The sequence below is a fragment of the Elephantulus edwardii genome, unplaced genomic scaffold, assembly GCF_000299155.1.
Source record: "Elephantulus edwardii isolate Elephantulus edwardi_28Jun2011 unplaced genomic scaffold, EleEdw1.0 scaffold00174, whole genome shotgun sequence".
Taxonomy (NCBI): Eukaryota; Metazoa; Chordata; class Mammalia; order Macroscelidea; family Macroscelididae; genus Elephantulus; species Elephantulus edwardii.
The window spans coordinates 5,354,645-5,360,371 of NW_006399924.1; the positions used below are offsets into that span (position 1 = coordinate 5,354,645).

The 5,727-nt window shown below is 37.4% G+C and overlaps 1 protein-coding gene across 3 annotated transcripts in view; it reads left to right on the forward strand.

The window, feature by feature from the left end:
* The window catches only part of ST7L (suppression of tumorigenicity 7 like), a 225,030-nt gene that overhangs the window by 143,475 nt on the left and 75,828 nt on the right, over positions 1-5,727 (forward strand). The gene's annotated exons all lie outside the window — the stretch shown is intronic.

A 5,727-nucleotide genomic window follows, 5' to 3' on the forward strand; every position in this document is an offset into this window, starting at 1 on the left:
ATGCTAAACATTGGCAAGCCAAGGTGGGCTAGCATGGGCCATGTTGGAAATGGAAAAAATGAATAGAGTTGCATTCATAGTCAAAAGGACAATTTCTACATTCATCCAGAAGTACAATATTGTAAAAAGTGACAGGATATTATCTATATGCATACAATGAAGACCTGTTAATACCACTATCATTCAAACATATGCACTAACAGCTAAAGCCAAAAAGTAGGAAAGAGAAGATTTCCAACTTTTGCAGTCTGAAATTACTCAAACGTACAACCAGAATAATTAATAATAATTTGTGACTGGAATGCAAAAGTTAGGAACAAGAAAGAAGAAGTAGTAGTCTGTTTGGTGAAAGAAATGAGGCTGGAGATAGAATGTTGTACAATCAGTGGTTATTGATGCAAATGAAAAATAGAAACAGTGACTGTACACATGGACTACATCTGTACATCTGGTGGACTACAGAAGAATCAGACTTAACACATCTGTGGAAAGAATTGCTGGAGAAAGTCAATATCAGCTGTGAAAACCAGGCCAGGTTCTGACTGTGAAATGGACTATTGTGCAAGTTCAAATTGAAACTAAAGAAAATGGAAACAAATCCACAAGAACCAAAATATGATCTGAGTCTATCCCATCTGCATTTAAAAACCATCTCAAGAAGAAGTTTGAGGCCTGAACACTAAAGAACAAAGACCAAACAAACCGTGCGATATCAAGGATATAATCTATGAAGAAAGGTAAGGCCATTACAAAAACAGAGGAGGAAGAAAATATCAAAAGGGATGTGAGAAGACGTTTAATATTGTACTAGAATGCTGAAAAGCAAAAATAAAGGGAAGAAATGAAGAAATTCAAGAGTTGAACGGAAGATTTAAAAGGGTAGCTTGTGAAGATGGAGTGAAGTATTGTAATATGCGGAGGGCTGGAATGAGAAAATAAAATGGGAAGAAGTCAATTAGCATTTCTCAGACTGAAGGAACTGAAGAACAAATTTAAGACTCGAGTTGCAATACTTAAAGATGCTATGAACAATATCTTGAATGATCCAGGAAATAGCAAAAGAAGATGGAAGGAATGCACAGAGTTATTATATGAAAAAGAATTGGCTGACACAGAACCAAGTCATAAAGTAGCAAATGATCGAGAATGAATGGTAATAAAGAAATTTCAAACTGCTCTGAAGGAATTGGTAAAAAAAAAAGGCCCCAAGAATTTATGAAATACCAATTGACATATTTCAACAAACAGATGCAACCCTGGATTTGCTCACCAGGTTATGCCATGAAATCTGGAGGAGAGCTCCCTGGCCAACTGACTGGAAGAGGTACATATTTATTCCCAATTCCCAAAATAGGGGACCTAATAGAATGTGGAAATTATCATACAATATCACATACAAACAAAATCTTGTAGAAGATTATTTATAAAAATGAGTAATACATCAACTGAGAACTGCCAGAAATACAAGCTGGGTTTAGAAGAGGCTGTGGCTTTAGGGATATCATTACTGATGACAGATGGATGTTGGCTGAAAGCAGAAAATACCAGAAGGATATCTAATTGTGTTTTATCAACTGTGCAAAGGCATTTTATTGTGTGGATCATAACAAACTGTGGCTAACATTGAGAAGAATGGGAATCTCAGAACACTTGACTGTTCTCATGTGAAACCTAGACAAAGACCAGGAAGCTGTTTTCCAGACAGAGCAAGGGAACACTGCATGGTTCAAAATTTTAAAAAAGTACATCAGGAATGTATCCTTTTTCCATACCATTTCAATCTATATGCTGAACAAATTATTTGGGAGGCAGCATTGTATGAAGAAGAATGTGTCATCAGGATTGGAAGAAGACTCGTATAACAACCTGTGTTATGCAGTTGACACAACCTTGCACACTGAAACTGAGGAGGATTTGAAGTGTTTGCTGCAGGATATCAAAAGACTGCAGTCTTCACTGCAATCCCAGAGGTATGCAGTTCGAATCCATCAGATACTCTACTGGAGAAGGAAGGGCAATCTCCTCCTGTACCAGTCAGATTCAATTTGACATTACACACACAAATAATAATAATAATAATAATAGACTGCAATCTTCAGTATAAAGTGCAAATCAACATTAAGACAACAAAGATCCTTACCACTGGACCAATAGGCAACATCATGATAGATGGAGACAATTGGGGTTAATGATTTCACCTTGCTTGGATCCACAATCAACACCCTTGGTACCAGCAGTCAGGAAATCAAAAGATGAGTTGCACTGGCAAAATTTACTGTTAGATTTTTCTCCTTGGAGAAGGACATCATGCTTGGAAGAGTAAAGGGTCAGCACAGGAGAGGAAGATCCTAGTTGAGATGGTTTGACACAGGCACTGTGGCAATGGAGTCAGATGTGTCAGATGGTGAGGTTGGCTTAGGAGTTCAGAGCCATTGTTCATAGGGTCACCATGAGTCAAAGTCAACTAGACAGTATATAACAACAACAACAATTAACTGTGATGCTTTATGAAACCATGACCCATATTGTTTCTTCAACAGTAACAATTTAGATGGTTATAGGGTTTCAAAAGTCCTGCTAGAGCCTTATGTTTGGGACAGAGTACGGGAGCAAGGGGTAATAAAAGTGTCAATAAAATTGAATTGTTGTACAAGTTGTATATTAATCTTAAGATTAAATATACTCTAGAGAATTTGTGATATTTTATTACTGTCTTTCATGATAGTGCATATATGAATGCATAACAAATCAAAATAATTATGAAAGAAATTAGAAACAATTTAAAAAGTAGAGATATAATTCATGTTTATACATTGGATGGGTCAGTATTTTTAAGATCTCCATTTCCCCCCATATTGACCTATTTTATTGTTATATGACAGTGACTTATATTGACCCTATGTACAATAGCTCTGAACTCTATCCTCTCCTGAGCCAATCTCACTTTCTTTGACATTTTTGCCTCTATAATCCCAGTTACTGTGTCAATCTCTTCATATTGAAGACTACAGTCCTTGATTTCCTGCAGAAGATGTTTCACATCTTCTTCAGTTTCAGTGAACAATGTTGCGTCATGTGCATAATACAAGTGGTTGATGAGTCTTCCTCAAATTCTGATGCCACATAAAAACTAGCCTCCCAAATGAGCTGTTCTGCAAATAGACTAAAAAGGTATGGAGACAGAAAGCATCCCTGACACAATCCTTCCCTAATTATGAACCATGCAATGTTTCCTTGCTCTAATCTGATGATAATCTTCTGGTTGACCTGTATAAATATCTAATAACAACAACAAAAAATCTAATAACATGTGAGCTGTGGTGCTAGAGAAGAGTATTGAATGTACCATGGACTGCCAAGAAAACAGATTCATCCTGGAGAGGGTTAAAGCAGGCTGCTCCTTGGAGGCAAGGATTCTGGGGCTTCGTCTGACATACTTTGGACATGTAAGGAGGGATAAGTCCTTGGAGAGGAACATCATGCTTGGGAGGGTGGAGGGACGGCATAGGAGGGGAAGACCCTCTATGAAGTGGATTGAGTCAGTGACTGGGGTAATCGGGATGGGTGTGTCAGAGGCAATGCAATTGGCACAAGGATAGAGCAGAGTTTAGGGTTGTTGTACATAGGGTCACTCTGAGTCACAAGCGACTTGATGGCACATAACAATAACATGTGAAATTATATTCAGTGTCATTATCATTAGTTGTCGTTGTTGATTGCTTTCAAGTCTAGCACAACTCATAGCAACCCTATGAACAAAAAGGCCTGAAGCTCCTCTACAACTATCAACATTTATCAAAGTTCATAGAGTTTCCAGAGGCATATTATTTAGGAAGTGGATGTCACTCCTGCTTCCAAATTATCACTAGGGAAGTAGAAATTAAAACCATGATTATATACTACTTCATCAAAATGACTATACTCACAAAGACTGATAATTATTTATTAATAAATATTAATAAGGATATAGAGACACCACATACATTGCATCTGAGAGTGGAAAATGGTGTAGCTACTTAAGAAGATAAATTTGCAATAAAAGATAAACTTACGATATGATCTATCATTTCCATTCTTGGATATCTGCCCAAGAACAATGGAAACATATCCATTCAACTACTTATATGCAGGCACTCATAGCACCATTTTTCAAAGTGCACCAAAACTTGACACAATTCAAAGGTTAATGATTAAAGAAGTGTGGTATATCCATAGAGTAGAACACTGCATAGAAAATATAAGAAACTATTTTTTAATTAATTTTAATGAAAGTTTACAGAGACAGGCTTTCCAATCATTCATTGTTGCCCTTTTTTCCCTGGCCACCCCTCCCCCCAATTCACTCTTCTCCTTGAAAAGTAAAAGAAAAACTCTTTCATTGTTATGCAATCCCTTCCCCTCAAGTCCACTCTACTGTGCAGCCTTCATTCTGGACTCCTGTCATGACAATAATACCCAATCATATATCCCTTCATCTGCTTCAATGCAGCATACATCATTCCTCCCCTCCTTCTCTGTCTTTCCTCAACCCCAGTGTCAATCCCATTTTACAACAATGGCCCTATGCAATATTTATCCTTTTGTGACTCAGCATAATGTCCTCCAGGGTCATCCATTTTGCATAATATTATAAGAAACTATTAGTTACACACAACACGTTGTTGTTCTCAGGTGCATAAAGTCAAGTACAACCCACTGCAATTCTATGAACAACCGATCTGAACCCTGTGCTATCGTGTGCCATTCTTAACACTTCCTGACACACCAGAGCCCTTTGCAGCAATCACCTTGTCAATCCACCTGGATGAAGGTCTTCCTCTCCTTTCACTTCACGTCCCTCTCTGAGAAATAGCACCTTCTAGCAACATGTGTGAAGTATGTGAGATGAAGCTTTGTCATCTTTGCCTCCATTTTCTCCAAGATATACTTGCTTTTTTTTCTTTTGGCATTGTATTGTATATTCAATATTCTTCAACACCACAGCTAAAGTGATAAGAAAGACCATGGTCTGAATAAGAAGCACCTTAGTCCTCAAACTGACATCATTGCTCCTTAATAATTTGGAGAAGTCCCTGACTGAAGACTTTACTTGTGCTATACATCTCTTGATTTCAATTTGTCAATTTTTTCTTCATGTATCATGATGTTGCTTATTGGTTCAATGGTAAGAATTTTGCTTTTCTTGTTGAGACGCAATCTATATTGAAGGCTATATATTTTTTAATCTTCTGCAGCAATTGCTTCAAGTTTACCTCACTTTCAGTAAGCAAAATTATGTTATCTATATCACGCAGATTATTTCTAAATCCCCCTCTGCTTCTTGAATACTTTGCTTAGCATACAGATTGAATAAATGTGGAGAGAGTGCTTGCTACCCTGACACACTACTTGCTTAATTTTAAACAATGTAGAGTTCCCTTGCTCTGTTCTTACAACAACTCTTTGATCTAGGTATAGACTTTGCATGCACACAATGAAATGCTCTGGGACTCCCATTCTTCTCAGTGTTAGCCATAACTTGTTATGGCCCACATAGTCAAATGGCTTTGCATTGTCAATAAAGCACAAAAGTCCATTCTTCTGATATTCGTTACTTTCAACCAGAATTGACATCAGCAATGATATCCCTGGTACCATAGCCTCTTCTAAATCCAGCTTGAACTTCTGGCAGTTCCCTATTTACTGTTTTGTTGTTGTTGTTGTTGTTATGTGCCGTCCAGTCGCTTG